The 22584-nt window shown below is 39.7% G+C and overlaps 1 long non-coding RNA gene across 2 annotated transcripts in view; it reads right to left on the bottom strand.

Annotated features, from left to right (window-relative positions):
• LOC108586359 overlaps positions 1-15417 on the bottom strand; it is an 81838-nt gene extending 66421 nt beyond the window's left edge. For both annotated transcript variants that reach the window (XR_004183985.1, XR_004183986.1), the window contains exon 1: positions 12573-15417. This is a non-coding gene — a long non-coding RNA (uncharacterized LOC108586359). The remainder of the gene's footprint in view (positions 1-12572) is intronic.
• Positions 15418-22584: the final 7167 nt, after the last annotated feature.

Genomic DNA, 22584 nt, shown 5'->3' with positions numbered 1-22584 from the left:
ACAGAATAGAGAGCCCAGAAACAGATTCATACAAATATAACCAACTGATCCTGACATAGGAGCAAAGGTAATTTAATAGAGAAAGAATAATCTTTTCAACAAGTGGTATTGAAACAACTGGATGTCCAAATGCAAACAAACAAAAACAAATTTAAATGGGTCATAGGCATACATACAAAATTAAAACCATTAAACTTCTAGAAGATAATGTAGGGGAAATTCTGGGTGATTTTGGGTTTGTCAATAAATTTTTACATACACCAAGAGCACAGACTATGAAAAAAAAATTGATTAGTTGGACTTATTAAAATTAAAATTTCTGTTCTGTAAAAGACATTTTTATTTATTTATTTATTATTATAATTTAAGTTCTGAGGTACGTGTGCAGAATGTGCAGGTTTGTTACATAGGTATACATGTGCCATGGTGATTTGCTGCACCCATCAACCCGTCATCTAGGTTTAAGCCCCACATGTATTAGATATTTCTCCTAATGCTATTCCTCTCATAGCCCCCCACCCCCAACAGGCCCCAGTGGGTGATGTTCCCCTCCCTGTGTCCATGTGTTCTCATTGTTCAGCTCCCACTTATGAGTGAGAACATGTGGTGCTTGGTTTTCTGTTCCTGTGTTAGTTTGCTGAGAATGGTGGTTTCCAGCTTCATTCATGTCCTTGCAAAGGACATGAACTCATCCTTTTTTATGGCTGCGTAGTATTCCATGCTGTATATATGCCACATTTTCTTTATCCAGTCTATGAATGTTGGGCATTTGGGTTGGTTCCATGTGTTTGTTGTAAATAGTGCTGCAATAAACATACATATGCATGTGTCTTTATAGTACAATGATTGTTAATCCTTTGGGTATATATCCAGTAATGGCATTGCTGGGTCAAATATTATTTCTGGTTCTAGATCCTTGAGGAATCGCCACATTGTCTTCCACAATGGTTGAACTAATTTACACTCCCACCAACAGTGTAAAAGTGTTCCTATTTCTCCACATCCTCTCCAGCATCTGTTTCCTGACTTTTTAATGATTGCCATTCTAACTGATGTGAGATGGCATCTCATCGTGGTTTTGATTTGCAATATTTTAATTACCAGTGATAATCAGCTTTTTTTCATATGTTTGTTGGAAAAGACACTGTTAATTGAATGGAATGACAAGCCATAGACTAGTTGTAAAACATATATCTTATAAATAACTTGTATCTAAAATATATAAATAACTCTTAAAATTAAACAATAAGAAAACAAAACAGAACAAAAGTTTAAATGGGCAAAATATAAGAACAGATATCTCACGAAAGAAAATACACACATCTTTTGTGCCTTATGGCAAATAATCATATGAAAAGATGTTCAACATCATTTGTCATTAAAAGATTGCAATTAAAACAGCCATTAGATACCACTACACATCCATTAGAATAGCTAAAATAAAAAAACCGACAATACCAAATTCTGGTGAGGAAGTGGAACTATATGAACTCTCATTCATTGCTAGTGGAATGCAAAATGGTAAAGCCACTTTGGAAGGCAGTTTGATAGTTTCTCACAAAACTGTTTTTTCTTAACACATGATCCAGCAGTTGCACTGCTAGGTATTTAGCCAATTGAATTTAAAAGCTGTCTACACAAAAACATGCACATGAATCTTCATAGCCGCTTTACTAATAATTGCCAAAAACTGAAAGCAACCAAGATGTCCTTCCATAGATGAGCAGATAAACTCTGGTATATGCATACAAGGGAATATATTCAGCATTATAATTCAGAAAAGAGATATCAAGCTCCAAGACAATGTGGAGAAAGCTTAAATAATATTGCTAATTGAAAGAAATCAGCCTGAAATGGCTATATACTATGTAATTTCAATTATGTGACATTCTGGAAAAGGAAAAAAACTATACAAACAGTAAAAACTCACTGGTTGCCAGAGGTTTAGGGGAGGAGACAGGAATGAATAGGTGAAACACAGTGGATTTTTGGGGCAGGGAAACTGTTCTGTGTAACACTATAATGGTGAATACATGACTTGATGTGTTTGTCAAAACCTGTAGAGTTTTACAACATAAAGAACAAACCGTCATGTGTGCAAATTAAAAACATCATTTAGGAGGTCAGGGGATTGAGCCTAGAAAAGAAATGGCTGTTTCTAGGACCAGGGAAGACAATATGCAATATGAGCCTGAGGAGCCTAGCAACTTGTAGTGTCAAAAATAAAGAAGTGCTCAAAATTTTTTTTTTTAAAAAAACAACAAACACTTTGATATATGTTTAAAGGACGCAAGAGTCAACTGAAAGAACTCTCAGTAGCCAAAGCTGGAACAATTTGAGCAAAAAATAAAATAGTATTGGGTTATAATCTAAAATATAAAATCGATATTCATGCAACCATAATGATATACATAAATGATTTCATAAATTAATTAATGAGAGAGGAGACAAGTCTCTCATACGAAAGAATTTCAAGTACATTATGTAGATATTCCACTCTACAGGGAAGGAAACACGACTCTACACTCCTTAGGGATGTTCCGTGCATTGTGACTTCTTGCCAAAGAGCACATGGGAAAGGGGGAAAAAGAGTAACCTCACAGTGGACAAACCTGACAAAAACTGCTTCAGCCAGGAGATCAAGGTCAACATCATCAGCGATCAATCTTGTTGATAGTATATACAATGAAAATGGCACTTTACTTCTGTAATTTTTCTCCCCCAAACCCATACCTCTATAGCTTACATGAGAAAAATATCAGGCAGTTTCCAATAGAGGAGCATCCTACATCATAGTTGACCAATATCCTCATAACTGCCAAGGTCATCAGAAACAACAAAAGTCTGAGAAACTACCAGAGCTTAGAGGAACTTGTGGAAACCTGAGAACTACAAGTTATGTGGTATCCTGGATGAGATCCAGAAACAGAAGAAGAACATTAAGTAAAAACTAAAGCAATCTAAATAAACTATGAATTTTAGTTAATAGTAGTGTATCAACATTGGTTTGCTCATTTTAACAAACGTACTAGCCTAAAGTGGGATGTTAATAGTAGAGAAACTGTATATATGGGGATATGTGAAAGCTTTCTCTACTATTTGCTTATTTTTTCTGTGAATCTAAAACTGCTCTAAAAATAGTCATTAATAAAAAGTTACTGCAATAATAAAAATAAAGGTAAAATAAATACTGTTTCAGACATACAAAATCTGAAAGGATTCATAAACAGCAGAAATGTGCGACAAGAAAAGAAATGTTTTAAAGAGTCCTTTAGGCAGAAGGAGAATGGTAACAGGTGGAGATAGGGATTATATAAAGAAACGAAAAGCAATACGACCAGTAACTACATGGGCTGATTTTTTCCTTATGATTTAAATATTTTAAAAGTATAATTAACTGTTTAAAACAAAAAAATAGAAACAACACATTGTGGAGTTTATATGTATAAACAGATTTGTAGCCAACAATAGCATAACACTGGGAGGGGAGAAATGGGAATATACTATTTTAAGATTCTTATACTATACATATTTGAAGATAAAGATGTATAGTATAAATACTAAAACAGCCATTAAACAAAGCTATGTTTAATAAGCCAACAAAGAAGAAAAAATAAAATCATGTAAATAATTAATTCATGATAAGGCAGAAAAAAATAAACTAAGGACAGATTGGCCAAATAGAAAACAAGGTGGTAGACTTAAACCCAACCATCTCAGTAGTCACATTAAGTGTAAATACACCAATTAAAGGCAGCAATTGCAGGATTAGGTTTAAAAAGGAAGATCAAATTATGTGCTGTCTATGAGAAATCGATTCTTTTAGATTAACTTATTGTTTATTTACTATTGATACAGGGAAAACCACTTTTTTTTTATTGTTTATTATACTTTAAGTTCTAGGGTACATGTGGATAACGTGCAGGTTTGTTACATATGTATACTTGTGCCATGTTGGCGTGCTGCACCCATCAACTCGTCAGCACCCATCAACTCGTCATTTACATCAGGTATAACTCCCAATGCAATCCCTCCCCCCTCCCTCCTCCCTGTGATAGGCCCCGGTGTGTGATGTTCCCCTTCCCGAGTCCAAGTGATCTCATTGTTCAGTTCCCACCTATGAGTGAGAACATGCGGTGTTTGGTTTTCTGTTCTTGTGATAGTTTGCTGAGAATGATGGTTTCCAGCTGCATCCATGTCCCTACAAAGGACACAAACTCATCCTTTTTTATGGCTGCATAGTATTCCATGGTGTATATGTGCCACATTTTCTTAATCCAGTCTGTCACTGATGGACATTTGGGTTGATTCCAAGTCTTTGCTATTGTGAATAGTGCCGCAGTAAACATATGTGTGCATGTGTCTTTAGAGCAGCATGATTTATAATCCTTTGGGTATATACCCAGCTACAGCCATCTGATCTTTGACAAACCTCAGAAAAACAAGAAATGGGGAAAGGATTCCCTATTTAATAAATGGTGCTGGGAAAATTGGCTAGCCATAAGTAGAAAGCTGAAACTGGATCCTTTCCTTACTCCTTATATGAAAATTAATTCAAGATGGATTAGAGACTTAAATGTTAGACCTAATACCATAAAAACCCTAGAAGAAAACCTAGGTAATACCATTCAGGACATAGGCATGGGCAAGGACTTCATGTCTAAAACACCAAAAGCAACAGCAACAAAAGCCAAAATTGACAAATGGGATCTAATTAAACTAAAGAGCTTCTGCACAGCAAAAGAAACTACCATCAGAGTGAACAGGCAACCTACACAATGGGAGAAAATTTTTGCAATCTACTCATCTGACAAAGGGCTAATATCCAGAACCTACAAAGAACTCAAACAAATTTACAAGAAAAAAATAAACAACCCCATCGAAAAGTGGGCAAAGGATACGAACAGACAGTTCTCAAAAGAAGACATTCATACAGCCAACAGACATGGGAAAATCACTTTTAATATAAGTGGTTTAGGGGAGGAGACAGGGATGAAGAGGTGAAACACAGGGAATTTTTAGGGCAGTGCAACTGTTCTGTATGATACTATTATGGTGGATACATGACATGACATGTTTGTCAAAACCTATAGAACTTTACAAGACAGAGCAAAAACAAAAGGATGAAAAGTGATGGTTAAAAGTAAAAGGATGGAAATGTGATGACATAGAAACATGAATCAAAAGGAAGTTTGAATGGCTATATTAATATCAAATTTCAAAAAAACCAATATTATTTAGAATAAAAATTGTCACTTCACAAAAGAATAAAATGTCAATTAAGAAGATACGCAATTGTAAACATTTATACACCTAATAACAGAATAAAAGCTGCCACTTCAAACAATTGGCATGATATAAAGGTTGCATTGTCCATTAGAACAGGCTCTAAGTGTGTTGTTCCAAGACTTTGGCTCTTAAGTTTTTCTGTTTTTCCTCAACGACTCACTATATCCCTGAACTTTGAGCACTATGAGTCAGTTCTGCTGAATCTTAAAACATAGTGATATTTTGACATTTGCTGTGATTGTCTTCATACATACTTTTATGAGAAAATACAAATAAGAGAGAACAGAGTCTGGATTTGTTTTAACTGCAAATGTTAGTCATTGATTTAGCAAGATCATTATAATGAAAGTTCTGTGGCCTACTTCCTATAAAATTCAGAGTGATATGCTGCTACCATATTGACCAAATATGAAGTGCTTCCTCTTTGGGTGACATGACAGCAGCAGAGTACCTCTCTGAGTCATTTGATATTGATTTTTGATCTTCACTTCCTGAGATTTTTTTTAAACACCAAACCTCAAATTAGAGTAACTTGATATTTCTATATCTTATGATGTGATACAGAGACAGTATCCCAAAGCTCATTTCACTTCTGACAAGAAGATCATGTAGCTGAGGGAGAGGTGTGTGTATAGGGGTCTTATGTATGACTGAAGAGGCAGTGTTTCAATGTTACATTTTCTGTTTTGTTTTGTTTTTTTTTTAATTTAAAAAAACAAATGTTGCAAAACTAAGGTTGAGGTTAGTCCAGGACCATTTTTAAAATACTTGAACATCTCCTAATTTGCACATTAATTCTGACTATATTATCAATTCAGAAATTAAAGAGATGTTCCAAAGTTTAATAACATGTTCCAATGCTTTTAGGTAATTGGTAATTTACTTTGCTAGCCTAGTGTTTGCTGTTTTTAATCTACATGCTTTTCAATGATCTCCAAAGCAAGTTGATTTCCAAAAGCTTTCCAAACATTATCTTTTCTAACAGATAAATATGAGAAAAGTAAAATTCTTTTACTTTCAGATAGGCATGATATAAGGATTATATCCACATATCGCTATGTAGTTTCATATCTCTATCAATTACTATTCACCCACCTCCTTTCCTAGATGCTTCAAATTAACTGGTAATTGTATTCCTTTAAAGAGCCCATCCCTAGAACTTGACACTGCTCTTGATAACCTATGTGGAGGTTTGAAACGAAGCTACTCACCGGAAGGCTTGAAGGACACCAGGTGACCTGGTTTGTCTAACAAATAGTTTTTCTTTTGCTCGCTGTTAAACCAGTGTTTGCCTTGTGTGTAGATTACATGCTCTGACTGGGGTTTTCAGAAGGGTGGGAGAGAAAACAGAGCCTGCCTACTAGAGAGGTGGAGAAGAATGAGGCCAAGTGAAAGAGAGGGCTGGAAACATGAAAGCTACTGCAGGGAGATACTTTAGGGGAAGAGTTGACAGGATCAATATGGATATAAAGGACGCTTTTGCTACATGATATACAATATAATTTCCTCTTCCCTTCAAAAACATTAGCAAATATAAAAATTAGGTATCTACAGTTTTGATGGGGAAAATGTGCTGAGACTGGTCTTGGGAAGAAAGAAGCATGGCCCAAGTGACAATCAGATTACTCCTGGAAGCAGTTCTTCTAAAACAAAGGAAGAGAAAGTTATCCCCCCTTTGTTTTTCTGCCGGTTCAAAGATGGCAGAGTTTATAGTAACATGGAGAACAGTGAAATGAGATGAGGTAACCTCTTTGGAGAGGAAATGATGAGTCAGTTGCCATGGGAGTTGAAAAGATAAGACTTTTTTTCTCTTCCTGTGTTGCTCACAGAAGTATAGTAACTGAAGTGTTTTAATAAAAAGTTCTCATCTCAAGGCCATCAATGGCTCATCATACACATATGTGACTCCATCAGTACAAATTAGATGGCTTTTTGAAATCATAGCACGACTGAAGGGGAACAGAGAGTACTTGGAAAGCTTAAATGGGAGCAGGAGGGATAGTCTATTCTTCAACTTGAGCAAAATATGTTCAGACATTTTAATAAAATCTACTGAAAAGAGGCAGACTGGTTTTATATCTTTTGGTTAAAGAATCCAGTTCAAATAGAGTTGTGAGTAAGTGTAGCTTTTGGGTGAAGGATGGTAACTGAGTCGGGTGAAGAGGATATGGGACAGAGCTCAGCAAGGGTGGGCTTCAGTCTGGTGTGAAGCAAACAAGGCAGTAGGTAGTCAGGGAACTTCAAATATTCCAGGCACTGTATTGAAAGCTTCTCTTCTTTAGAAACAGGCTCCATATTTTAGTCATATTTGTATTTCTCCAAGACCATACATATATTAAGTGCTTAATTTGAGCACTGGGTAGATTCAAATTATATGAGAATTAGAGTTCTAGGTGCTCATCTCATAGGAGAAGATAGCTTGGCTTAGTAACTTTTATCAATGAGAATGAGATCAGAAGTTCCCATGCCAGCCTCATATCTGATTTAAATCACATGTTATATTCTTATTTGCTTCCTTCTTTCTATAAAAATGTTTATACTGTTACAAATATCCCCCCATCAAGATGTCAGACCGTTACCTACCCAATTATTTGGGAGGGGAGCATTTCTCGTGGTATTATCCCAAATTATGATTAGAATTTCATATCTGTCATAATGCACAGATTTAATAGAACAGTTCAAAAAAGATTTACTTGAGAAATGTGATGAATATAGAGAAAGAAAAATGTATCATCACTCCTAAATCCTTGGATTTTCTTCAAATGCCATACCTGTACCGTACTGTTTTCTACTTCTATAATTACCTCTCATTCCTTATTTCTATTTGCCCATTAATCCTCTACAGACCAACCTGCATCACCATCACTCCAGTAAAACTTTTCTTGTCAAAGACATCATTGATCTCCATGTTGCCAAATACAATAGACATGTCTACAACTTCATCTATTCAACATCTCACTGCCTTTGGATACTGTTGTTCCACTGTCCTCCTCCTCCTTTTGAGATGGAGTTTTGTTCTTGTCACCCAGGCTGGATTGCAGTGGTGCAATCTCAGCTCACTGCAACCTCCGCCTCTCAGGTTCAACTGATTCTCCTGCTTCAGCCTCCTGAGTAGCTGGGATTACAGGTGCCCACCACCATGGCCTGGCCAATTTTTAAATATTTTGTAGAGACAGGGTCTTACTATGTTGCCCAGGCTGGTCTCAAACTCCTAGGCTCAAGTGATCCTCCTGCCTTGGCCTCCCAAAATGCTGGGATTACAGGCATGAGCCACCACCCTCTGACGGAGAAGGTGATTCTTGATTTTTTTTATAAGTTGTTTCCTTTACACCCTGATTGTGAAATGATTTCAGACCTTGTTTATACCCTTACTGATGCTAAATTTCAACAAGATGCGTCTATATATGAGTGTTTGTTTCTCATTCATCAAGATAAGCCCTCAGTAGACCCTTTAAATCTGCAGTCAGGTCTCCCAGTTGTTTGAAATATCCTTGTATTATTTCTTTGATAATTTATTTTCTATCATTTTTTTTCTGGAACTTCCATTAGTCAGTTGTTGGAACAGTTGGAAATATCCTTTGGTTTTCAACCTCCATTTCTAACTTTGTTATTTTGAGATGGGCGGTCTTGCTTTGTTGCCTAGGCTGGACTCAAACTCCTGGGCTCAAGCAGTTCTCTTGCCTCAGGCTCCCAAGTGGCTGGGATTATAGGTGCATGCCACTATGCTTGCTCTAACTTTTATTTTTAAGTATTTTCTATCTCTTTGACTTTTTGTCCTACTTTCTGAGTACAGTTCACATTGAATTTTCCTTTTGTTGAATTTTTTATTTTGAAGTCACATTTTAATATTCAAGACATCTTTCTTAGGCTTTGAGGGTTCCTTTGTTCAGTGCAAACTTTTCTTGTGTTATGAGGCAATATTTTCTTAAATCTCTCTGCGGATGTGAAATAAAGTTTAATGAAGTTTCTTTTCTATTCCATATGTTAAATTTTCACTTCCTCCAGTGTCATCTTTACCTGTTAATTTATCTTGATCTCTTTCTTTCTTGTAGGAGGCTTTCCTAAAAAGAAAATCTAGTGATCTTAAATTGTCTAACTTTAGGAATGAAGCACTAAAAAGTTAATTGAAAGCTGTTAGTACACGTGTAGGCCTTGCCAACTCACAGATTTTACATTAAAGTGCTGCTTAGGAAGGTAGACATTATTTATTCAAGGCAATCTCTAGAAACTGGAGAGGTAGGTCTCAATTTCTATGGAGGATTTTTCTTTTGTGTCAGAAATTCAAAATGTGGGCGTGAGTGTGGTGGTATACCAACAGTTCTGTACGTTCCCTTCCAATCAATCCCCCTGTTTCCAGCCCAAGTCTTGCTTCTATTCTTTCACCCGTGGCATGTTCTGGACTGTGCCAGGACTGCACAGGACAGAATGGGTCTCTCCTTAAGCCTATGTGTTCTCTCCTATGTGTTCTGTGAGCTGTGGCCTCATCTGTCGCACTCAATCACTCTTCCATCTGCTTTCCATCCTCCAGAAATCATTGACATGAAGCCATTATGATGGCTTGTCTCCTGATATCTTTGTTGTTGTGGTTTAGGTCTTTAAAAAAATTATTTGCAGTGGGGTGCAGTGACTCATGCCTGTAGTCCATTACTTTGGGAGGCTGAGGCTGGCATATCACTTGAGCTCAGGAATTCCAGATCAGCCTGGGCAACATGGCAAAGCCCCATCTGTACAAAAAGTACAAAAATTAGCTAGGCGTGGTCTTGCATGCCTGTAGTCCCAGCTACTAGGGAGGCTGAGGTGGGAGGATCACGTAAGCCCGGGAAGGTCAATGTTACAGTGAGCCAGGATTGTGCCACTGTACTCCAGTCTGGGAGAGAGAATAAGAGCCATTCTCAAAAGAAAATTTAAAAAAAAATGGCTATTTTTTGCTACAGTCTTGATATAGAAAGGGGAGAAATGTATGTGCTCATCATTCCACCATTCTGAACCAGTCCCTCTCCCTTCCTTTGGCTTCTCAAAGAAGCCATTCCTCCAGTTTTTCTCCTCCTAGGCTGACTCTTTTGTGGGCTCCAACTTCTGCATTGATAGCTCAATATTTGAGTTTCTCTCTTCTCTGTACTCTCTTCCTGGGCAATCTTCTTCACTATATTGTTTTAAAGCGTTTGTGGACATGCTAACAGGTCTCTACTGTGCATCACCCTGACCTTACTTGTGGACTCCAGACTCTATCCAATTGCCTACTTGAAATTTCCACTTCAATGTTTCATAGATATTTCAATTATTGGTTTCCAGTATCACCCTGTCCAATATAGTGCCCATATTCAGGCTTCTCTAGCTCAGTAAAGGACTCTTTACCTCTGCAGGGCCTTTTTACATCCTGTTTCCTCTTCCAAGAATACTGTTTTCTTCTCTATTTGCATGGCTTCTCATCCTTCCCATGGTTCCACCTCCATCTCCATTTACAAGCCTCCTCCCCAGAGAAGCTTCTCATCCTTCCCATGGTTCCACCTCCATCTCCATTTACAAGCCTCCTCCCCAGAGAAGCCTTCCTAAGGCTGCTCCCTTCCTCCCTCCCTCCCTCCCACATGTTAGTCTGTCTCTTGACACTCTGTTATTAACCCTCATAGAACTTTTCAAATTTGAAATTATTATGTTTATTTCTTTTTATCTTTCTTATTAGATAGTGAGGTCCACTGCAGGTAGGAACCGTTTGGTCATATCTACCAGCTTTTCCAATGCTAACATGGTGCTGGACACATAGGAGGAACTCACCAAATATATATAGAATGGGTGTATTCTTCCATTCTCATGCTGTTGAAAAGATACCCAAGACTGGGTAATTTAGAAATAAAAGAGGTTTAAGAGGTTTAATTGACTCACAGTTCCATATGGCTGGGAAGGCCTCAGGAAACTTATAATCATGGCAGAAGGCACCTCTTCACAGTGTGGCAAAAGACAGAATGAGTGCCCAGCAAAGGGGAAGCCCCTTATAAAACCATTATATCTCGTGAGAACAAGAACAGGATGGGAGAACTGCCCCCATGATTCAGTTATCTCCATCTGGTCCCTCCCATGACACGTGGGGGTTATGGGAACTATAATTCAAGATGAGATTTGAGTGGGGACATAACCAAACCATATAAATGGGCCAAAATAAGTAAATACTGAAATCTCAAAAAGCTTATTTATAATCACCTGAAACTTGCCTTAAACAGGTCTCAAAAATACTGTAACAACTCATCTTATTGCTTATTTAATTTTTTAAACTGGAAACCTAAACACGGCTCAATTAAAACTAACAATTTTTATCTTTCAATTATACTTCAATAAAACTGGCAAACAAACAAAAACAAACCAAAAGACAACAACAACCAAAAACCTATGATTATAATGCTTATGAACACAACTTAGACCAGAAAACAATATGAATACCTTTTAACTGGCATTTACCACTTCCTGAAGGACTCCTAACAGTCTATAGGCTTATAGCTCCAACTAAATTTTCTCTTAGTTTCTTCCTTTTATCCTTACTTGACCCAACTTGATGAAATTAACATGGTTTGTTTGATAAGGACCACAAATACTCAGCTTAAAATGAATTATGAATCATGACACCACCTGAGAACACAGGAATAATAAAGAGGCAAGACTTTCCTGCAAACCTCAGACAGCTCTCTGTTATTTTCACTCCTTTAAACCTGCCAAATAAATGTCACCAAATAGATCAGATAGATTGAGAAGATCTCACTGTCAGGAGGAGTCGTAGTCACCAGGTTTATGTCAATTGTCCTGCTACAGATTCTTGGCTTAATTCCCAATACCCACTTCTTCAGGGAAGAAACAGGGACAAAAACTGGATTATGCAGAGAACTACGACTTGAGAATTGACAGGCAGAATAAGATACTATTTATAACTGTGGATGTGATATTTTGTGTGGTCTAGTCATCACCACAAGAGCCTTCATTATCTCTTGGTACTAGAAATAATCACTTGTGCCAACCTTACAAATGCTATTAGCTAATGTCTTACATGCTATAATTTTGGGTTTTAATGAAAATAATTCTTAGAAATTATCATAATACCCTATTTCTGATGTAGTAATAAGAGCTATTTCTGTGTAGTAATCAGAGTTTGTCTTATCATATCCAAGGGAAAGCAACTGCTTTGGGTGGGCATCTATTCCTGTCCCCCACCATCTTGTGAGCCACTTGAAGCCTTTTCAGTATCCTCCTGAAGGCTGCTCCATCCCTTGGGGATATTGCTTACAGGAAATCATACTTACCTTATAAGGCCTTCTTCTGGTCCTAGGGGAGGTGTAAATGCAAGTAGGAGGGGCCCAGCGGAAGAGGGGCCAATGGTTGCCTGGAGAGGTGACTATGACATAGCCACAGGTGGAGAGGAAGTTGTGCTAATTAACTGGATCTGATTCTCTGAGTCCCTTGATCTAAGCCCAGGATGATGCTGTCTCCCTCAATGTGCTTTGGCTAAGTTTAAAAATGCTTCATTATGAATAAGGCTGAATGAGTTTGAGCTCTGAAGTCAGACCACCTAGATTTGAATACTAGCTCTGCCAATTCCTAGCTGTATGACTTTAACAAGTCATTTAGCCTTTCTGAATGTTAATATTCTCATCTGAAAATGTGCATAAACTTGGAATCTCTGTCCAAGAGACTTAATTGTGTTTGTGACAATGCAGTGAAAAACTCTTAAAACTGTGGCAACATACAATGAATACTAAATAAATATTATTAGTTGCTATGGACATTATGGCTATCTTCCCATCATTCATCCCCTTTCTCTTGGAAATGACCCCATTCTTGTTTGGGTTTGCATCCCTACCCCTAGAAGGTCTTTGTAACTTTGAATGAAGCTCTACACACTCTTGGCTCAAAATACCTCTGGTTCTAATAATGGGGGCCCTGGCTCAGGCCTAGCTTAATCAGCATATAGTCCCACCTCATGGCCATGGATAATTGACTCTAGAATGGGTTTGCAGTCAAATTTGGTGTGATGAAATTTAAGGTGATTGTTTGGGACTTCTGGGAAAGAAGTGCGCTTGCTTTTCTGAGAGGTTTCAGAAGGACAGTGGCATTATTATTGTTGCTATTACTATTACATTATTAATTGTGCATGACTATTCCAGGTTTTCTTAAGGATACTGACGTTAGCTTTTATCACCTATGAGCCTGCTGTAGAGGGAGGAGTCAGAATAGCTCACAAAATAGACAAGGATTTACTGAACTTCTTCATGAGCAGAGGGAAGGGATGAGTCCAGAATCTCCACAGGACACCCCACAGATTAGGACCTTTGAGATCAGAGTGTGAAAGGAAAAAAAATCTTGGGACCCCAAACTCACTATGCTAACAGAAAACATTAAGCTTGGGAACTAAGTCATGCAAAAGCTGCCTTCCTTTTGTTCCTAAACAGATAGCTGGAGTGATAGAAGGCCACACATCTCCCCAGGTGGCCTCCCTCACAAGTTAGTCACAAGGAAATTCCTTGTTGGCCCCCTAAAATGCAATTCTGTTGAATCTCACCTTGACAATGTAAATGTGTAGCTTATCTTCACAGGTATGGAACGAAGATAGACTAGAAATCATCCCTCCACCTACCCTGAGATCAATGTATATTTAACTTCTTCCTGTACTCTGTGCTTACTTTATCCTACGTAAAATGCAGATCTACTGAGCACCAGATGAGTGCATAATTGGCTGCTTCTCTTCCTGTTCCTTTCACAGGTAACATGTGGACTCAGTGAGTGCTAAAACAACCCCACAAGAATGTGACCACTTGCCTCATTACCTACCCCTGCCATTCCCACCCCCATTTTCCTTTTCTCCTCCTGCCACTCTTTGCCCTTTAAATAATGAAATCCTCAAAACCCTCTTTGGAAAAAGTACAGGCCACAGATCCTACTGTTGCTTGTGTCTCTTTTTCCTGGGTGTGTCCTCAACCGTGGCAAAATAAACCTCTAAGTTGATTGAGAGCTGTCTCAGACACTTTGGCAACCTGGGGTCCAGCATTGCCTCTCCAGAGCCTTTCTGAAAATGCTTCACGAATTTTTAATGGCAATAGGGCAGCAAGTTATGTGACTGAATGGGTTCAGAACATGTTACTCTCAAATATGCCACTTTGGTATACTGACGATTTTGAGCTAAAGGAAATTGATAATGAACCAATGAAGGAAAAGCTCTTTACTTCCCCATCAACTACCTAAAAGATAGTATAAGTTTCCCCTTTTGTAAAGGAGATTTATATTTATAAAGAAAACTTTTATTAGTAAAGGTACTGTACCAGGAAGAGAACTACTTAGAGAAAAGTTTATCACCTGAGATACTTTTATCTACATTTCAAGGCAACTTTTATTCACCATACCTTTCCTCCCTCTACCTTCCCATAATTTATCTGCACCTTCCATCCTGCTCTCCAAACTACCAAACCCCTATTCCTTCCTGTAGCTCAGAATGATATGTAAGTCTCAGTCATCTGACTGCTTCCTGGAGTCTCATGTATTTGTGGGACTGCCATGCATATATACATAATTAAAATTATTTTTCTCCTGTTAATTTGTCTTATGTTAATTTAAGTCTTAGAACAGCCACAGAACCTAGAAGGGTAGAAGAAAAAATCTCTTGAGAACACTGCAGTTGTGAAATCTGTTATTTAAAACCCGGTTATGAGGTACTAGTGCAGGCATCACCAACCGATGGCATGTGTGCCAATTACCAGACAGAACAGTTTTCATTGTCAGGGGGATCAATTGCCACCCCACTCTCCCTTACGCCCACACTCTGGACCAAAGTTCCCTCTGGAAAGAACTATCACTAGACAGTAAAAACAGCAGCTGACCAATGTCTCCAGCCTCATGGTGGCAATCAGGTTTATCCACCTTTAGAAGACAACCTCAGCATGCCAATTTTCAAAGATTTCCAACCTTTGCAGCACACTGCAGTAAAGCTAACTCACATTTACAGTTTTATTTGTTGTTGTTTGGTTTCCTACGACGCTTATATTTTTCTTTAACTTAAGTAAGTGGTAACTAGGTCTAACATTTATACTTGATTAGCCAGAAACACCAGATTACAATGCATTGGCATAAGTAAAGACCTCTAAAAGTATTTAATGTATAGATAATATTTAAGTAGGGAGAGAGAGAGAGAATATAATTAAGCCTGATTCAAAACAGCCTTTTGGAAAACACTTCATGAATTTTTAACTGCAAGAGGGCAGGAATTGGATTTTATGACTCAACTGAAGGATGGTTCCTCGTAACCCACTGTTTTCATTTAAAATGTACAAAAAGAACATTGCCTACGAAATCATCAGTATCACTGGCTGTAACACCTTGAGTTTCCCTTAGAGACTTGGTTCTGGCATATAGATCTATAAGAAGCCTCAGATACAGGGAAAGAACCATCATGAGAGCCAGTAGAGAGCAACCCCTCCATCTCCACCCCAACTTTGCCAAAGAGAGAGCTTTGCCCCAGATCTGGTTTCTAAGTACTATACGTAATCCAGTTCAAACAGAAAAATCCTGGCTCATGTATTGCAGCTGCCATTATGATCTGACAAAGCATCAGTGAAATGACCAGTTCTCTAAGCAATGTAACACACCCGTGATCCATGTCACAGAATAGACCTGCCCTCAAGGAGTTTACAGCCTAAAACGTGACCATGTGGCATTACATACATGTAGAAAAACAGAACACACGAAGAACCAAGGAAGCAAGATAAGGAGTGAAGATGAATCACTCTTCAGTAACCAATATCATTCCCACTTCTATCTTGTAGCCTCAGAGACAACAGAGCTAGGCAAGAACACTTCACAAGGTTAATGCCCAGAAGGAGGCCTGAGCCCTACTTGAGCTCTACCTTTTATAGCAAGAATCAATATTAACCAACATGTGGGCTTAACACATTGTGTTTGAAAAGTAAGATTCTCCCTAAGCTTCTGTCTGCCTGTGGTGGTGGTAAATACATCTTTGGTCTCAGTTTTGGGGACCACCTCTACTTCCCTAGTATGAAATTGCAGTCTCAACTGACTGGTAGAATACAGGGACAGGGTGCCCTAGTTTTGGGTTCCCCTTGCTCATGCTCTCTGAGAAACAGGCAGCTTGGGCATAGGAACCATTTCCAAGGTTAGGAGATGCTTCAGGGCCAATATCCCACTGCCTGGGCCATAACACATGGCCGTCCCCATATGGGATATGTGGGTGTCCCGGAGTGCCAAGCATGAGCATGGTGCTGGTCTCTACTCCCTGCTGGATGGCCGAGGCCCTGACCCCTTCAGCCTCCAGGAAGTGTTAAGGCCCCTCTACTCCTCAAATTGACCCAAGTTTGCTTTATTCAAACTTTGAAGTTCCTTCTGCTTTCAGATACTTCACTGTCATTGTCTTCATGAACTTATGCCTTGAAAACAAAAGTGGAAACCAGTTTTACCTGCTGGGTACCTGGCAGCTTCTGCTTTTGGTCTCAAAACTCAAGAGTCTATTAGGCATGGGAACACATGGCTTAGCGGCCTTTTCAGAGGAAGGGAAGTGTATGCACAGTATGAGAATGAAATGCGAATCACATTCTCAGTACATTGTCCTGTCACACCTTTGTCTGTGTGGCCCAAGAAATTCAATGATCTATCCCTGCTCCCTGTACTAGGTTTAAATCCACAGAAAGGCAAGACAAAAGAAATCCATGTCTTCTTGCGGAGATCCCCAGCTGTCCTCACATGTATACTCTGTTTTCTTCCTTGTAGAACTGCTGATTTAGCTGGACATGGGGGTACTGGTAATAGAGACTACATTTCCCAGCTGCTAAATGTGCAGCTAAATGTGGCATTCATTGCAGCCAAGTTTTGGCCAATGGGAGGTTAAGTGGAAATGTATGTAAATTCTATGTATGTTAAGTGTCCTCAAGAAGGGACACATCCTTCTTTGTCCTTCCTTTTCCCTGCGGGCTGGAATGCAGTTACAGTGCCCAAGGCTCGAACAGCCACCCAGGGCCATGCAGTGGACATTGCATGTTGAGTGTGGAAGAGCAGAAGGACTGATGTAGTGCTGGCTGTGACCACCTCACAGAGCTTCACAATCAGCCCTGCACTGCCTGCCTGCCTGCAGACTTCTTCCACCTGAGAGAAATTAGCTCTTATCTTTAAAATAAACATTGTTATGAGCGATCCCAGCTGATATTCCTCAAGTGACTGAGGATCCTCCCGGCATGGAAGTCATCCTAAGCAAAGAGAGAGTGGGACACACAAGCTTAGTGGGGTCACTGGGGCGAGTGGAGTGAGTCAGAGGATACTGAACATGTAACACTTAGCTTATTTCCCAAACCTGACTTTCTTGGTTTCATATAACAATAAGAGAAGAGTCTGAAAGAGTCATTACGTTTCTTAAGATACTTGGTGAGACTGGGAACACCTTCCACACAGCTTGGGGTCCTGCATAGCATCCCTATGGGGAGCAAGAGGAGGGAGTGTTGTTGGTGGCAGTGGCTGTAGGACCAGTCAGCATCAGTGCCATGTGTGGGCACACCAGGCAGCACCTCCTCCTGGCACCATTAACTCTCACAGGTGAGGAAAGCTTTCAAGGCAGCAGGAGGCTGAGCCAATGGATGGAGGTTTTCCAGTAGCACTGGGAGCACTGGAGGCGGCATAGCTGCCCTTTGACCAACAACCTGGGCAGCAGAAGTCAGTCCTCTTCAGCAGCAGGCACCTGCAGAGGTGAGGAGGAGCCAGGAGAAATGGTGGATGCTGAATAAATGCTGGAATAACTTATTATTTTGAAACATGTTACATGTTCAGTATCCTCAGACTCACCCCACTTGCCCCAGTGACCACACTAAGCTTGGGTGCCTGACTCTCTCTTTGCTTAGGATGACTTCCATGCTGGGAGGTTCCTCAGCCACTTGAGGAATATCAGCTGGGATCGCTCATAACTATGTTTATTTTAAAGATAAGAGCTAATTTCTCTCGGGTGGAAGAAGTCTGCCGGCGAAGGCAGTGCAGGGCTGATTGCAAAGCTCTGTGAGGACCCTCCAGAAATACTTGCAAATGGAATGAAAAGTTTTGCAAAACGTTTGAGGTCCTATGATGGTTAGCAGGGGTCAGCACTAGATAAAGTTTATTATCATTAACATAACCCCTTTTCACCCTGAGGTTCAGGAGGCCCAGGAAAAGCATAGGCTACATTTTCTTAAAGTCTGTTTACAGATGGCTATTGTTTATTTCACTGTGCAACATTCATTTTACCAATATACAGACTTGATATAGGCTACAACCTCCTAAAGCTCTTGTAAATTGGATAAGAGATTTGCCTAGAAGAAACAAACAATGTCTTATGTATAGACTGTGTAGGAGGTAATAAGTAGGTGATGGTTCTGACATGGGATTCTACTAGAAGTGGGAAAAAAACACTCCAAGGACACACAATCTTCTACATTGTAAAAGTAACAAAAATGGAGAGTGGGTGGCTAACCAAGAAAGCAAATGTGTTTATTTCAAAGAGGCACTTGATAATAAAGGTACCAATCTGATTTGAGAATTAAGGTCTTGAATCCTCCCTTCTGAAGAAACATTAAATAAACAGAAGTTTGACCTTTCTCTAGTCTTTTTTTTTTTTTTTTTTTTGAGATGGAGTCTCGCTCTGTTGCCCAGGCTAGAGTGCAGTGGCGTGATCCCGGATCACTGTAAGCTCTGCCTCCCTGGTTCATACCCTTCTCCTGCCTCAGCCTCCCGAGTAGCTGGGACTACAGGTGCCCACAACCACGCCCAGCTAACTTTTTGTATTTTTAGTAGAGACAGGGTTTCACCGTGTTAGCCAGGATGGTCTTGATCTCCTGACCTCTGGATCGGCCCACCTCGGCCTTCCACAGTGCTGGGATTACAGGCTTGAGCCACCGCGCCCTGCCTAGTCATCTTACATAGCACAGTGAAGAGCTGCACAAATCCATTCATTCATACGTTCATTACATCAAATATTACTTGGTCATCTGCTGTATTCTAGGAATTATGTGCCATATGAAAGCAGAGAAAATTCAAAGATGAGAAAAATATAATTCTTATCCTTGAAGAACTCAAGGTCTATTGAGTGAGGAGAGAGAAAGAGCAAGAGACAAATAAATGAATCATTGCAATATCATGTGATAAATGAATCTAAGTGACGATATGGGAACAAGAGTCACAAGTCTTATGGGGAACATGTGACATGTGGGGATATATGATCTTTGAGTTTGATCATGAACAAAAGAGAAGACTTCATTAAAGACACACAAGTCAGGTAGGCCATTGCATACTAGGCCTCGAGAAACTATGGAGAACATTACTTTGGGAACATGAGAAAGAGTTTGGTGTGGCTGGGGCAATGGGAGAATGACTGGGGACCAGGTAAGGTGAGGCCAGAAGGACAGCCTGCAGAGCATTGTGTGCCATGCTGAGGAATTGGACTCATGCTTTTACTGGTGGTGACTCTTTGAAGGGTTTTAAGCAGAAGAGTGAGATGATCAAATTGGCTTAGTTTGACAGGTGTTCAACACTTACTGCATTCCTATTTGGTGTTGAGCCCTGTTCTAGGGATTGAAAGAAGAGCACACCTCAGGGACCTCACAGTCCATGGGAGAGGCAAACATAAACATGCTGGGCTGGTGGTCTATACAAGATGTTGGGCTTAGCTCAGCCTGGAAGATTCAGAAGAGGTTCCAGGAGGCCCTAAACTGAGTCTTGAAGGATTCATGTAACTAATTTGTGTTTTCTACTGCAATCGGATTTCATGGAATTTTAATAGAGCTCCTGGTACCTAGTAAACATTACAGAGGTAGCTATCAAATTAAGTATACTTTAAAAACAAGAGTGAAGCCAACTTTCTCCATTTGGTGTCTGGAATGGTGCCTGTACATAGTAGGTGGATTTTGTCATGCACAGTAGGTGGAGTATGTTATAGCAATGAAATGATGACAAAGAACTATGAATTTCAGTATTTAGGAAGGCGTAACTAGACAGTTAGACATGTATTCAGTAAAAGAGATTCGAGACGGGGAAAAGCCGGGATCCAACATGTCAACATGTTTTCCTTCTTGGTTATGCAGGGAGCACACACACACACACACACACACACACGGGTACACACACAGACATACACACACAGGTACACACACACACAGAAGCACAAACACACACACAGACACACACACTGACACAAACACACACACACTGACACACAGACACACACTCATACACACACACATACATACACACAGAGTCAGGTCTGGTTGAGGTGAAGTGTTCTGTTTGGACATTATGAGTCGAGGATCCTGTGGGGCATCTGAATGTGTGTGTTCAGAACACTGTTGGAAATACAAATCTGAACTGAAGAAGGGCACAGAGGACATTATAGGAAGATGGCAGACGGAGCACATTCTCCATTCTCTCCCTCCCACCCTTGGAAATAGTAGAAGCAAATACAAAGTAAAATAAATCCAAATCATTATTGGGAAACAGAATGGGAGATGCTTAGGGACTAGAAATAATGAGAAACCTCTGAAAGATAAAAGATACACTGGATTTAAGAAAATCACAGCTGGCCTAAAACTCAGGCAAAAAGGGGAATGGTTTTGAGGAAGTCTCAAGTACAAAACCTGCAGGTATGAAGACCAGGAGGGGATCTTGGACATCAGGGTGATTGGTTGAGGATATTATGGGAGTAGCCAAGTGGTTGGACAACTTTTTTTCAAAAAAGGATTTAAGTACAAAAATATTCATATAACACAGTGAGACAGGATGCAAATAAATAGTTTTTTAAAAAGAGAAAGAGAAAATGAGGATTAGAAAGTAACGCCAGGTGCAGTGGCTCATGCCTGTAATTCTAGTACTTTGGAAGGCCAAGGTGGGTACGTCACCTGAGGTCGGGAGTTCCAGACCAGCCTGGCAAACATGGCGAAACCCCATTCCTTCTAAAAATACAAAAATTAGCAGAGCATGATCACGAGCACCTGTAGTCCCAACTACTTGGGAGGCTGAGGCAGGAGAATCCCTTGAACCCAGGAGATGAAGGCTGAGCTGAGATTGTGCCACTGCACTCCAGCCTGGACAACACAGTGAGACCCCATCTCGAAAAAAAAGAAAAAGTAAGACTAAGCTAGGTGTGGAGTATATTAAAAAATCATACCATGAAATTCTATGCATTTGCTAGATAGAGGTGGTCACATATTTTGCGACAAATTTTCAATTAAAAGGAAAAGGGAAACAATTACATAACTGACAGCATCCAAAGAGTTAAAGACAAAATTAACTGCTTGCAATTTGATTTACACAAGCCTAGTCTGGAATTCTGTTCACGTTCAGAGCAGCCATGGGGTTAGATATGGTGGACAAAATGAAACACCAGGTACAGCATATTTGCTTGGTGCCAGCCTCTATACCTGTTTTCTAGTTTAATATTCATGACAACTTGGTCCTGTTTTGGTCCCAAACCAGTGGGCTTTACATTGTCTTTTACTTCTTTTAAGAGAAAGATGATTCTATATATTTCATTCTCTGCCAAGTACTCATCCATGCAAAATGAAGGTTGACCCTCTGTGTATCAATAATCTGTGAAGAAATCTTCCAGAAGATTTGAATCAAAGGACGTTATCTAAAATTATTGATACTCACAGCCATTCTTTTTTTTTTTTTTTTTTTTGACAGAGTTTCACTCTGTCACCTAGGCTGGAGGGCTGTGGTGTGATCTTGGCTCACTACATCCTCTGCCTCCCGGGTTTAAGCAATTCTCTGCCTTAGCCTCCTGCCTCCTGAGTAGCTAGGCAGGCACCCACCACGCCTGGCTAATTTTTTAAAAAATATTTTTTAGTAGAAATGGGGTTTCACCATCTTGGCCAGGCTGATCTTGAACTCCTGACCTCGTGATCCATCTGTCTCGGTCTCCCAAAGTGCTGGGATTACAGGCATGAGCCACCGCACCTGGCCCCTCACAGCCATTCTTTTAAGACTACAATAAACTCTTTTGATGTCTGCTGTTGAGCAGGGTTCAATATCACTCCTTCTCGTGAAAGGTTGGTCAGCCCCAAACAAAGTCTGCTAGGGTCACCAGGAATCCCATGTCTAAACCTTTGCAATCATTATAACCGCTTGGCCATGGGATGCTGTCCACAGGTGTTCTGTGAGGATATACAGCTTATAGGGAAGAGTCAGTGTTATTGTAAATGGGTCCAACCCTTGAGTCAATTCATCTGAAAGCTCAAATGTACATTTTAGGGTACATTTATTCAAAGCTGATCAACAATTGTGTGTACACTGAAGTAGGAAAGT

The sequence above is a fragment of the Papio anubis genome, chromosome 5, assembly GCF_008728515.1.
Source record: "Papio anubis isolate 15944 chromosome 5, Panubis1.0, whole genome shotgun sequence".
Lineage (NCBI taxonomy): Eukaryota > Metazoa > Chordata > Mammalia > Primates > Cercopithecidae > Papio > Papio anubis.
Note: the sequence above shows the minus strand (reverse complement) of the source record. Positions and strands in the feature narration are given on the sequence as shown.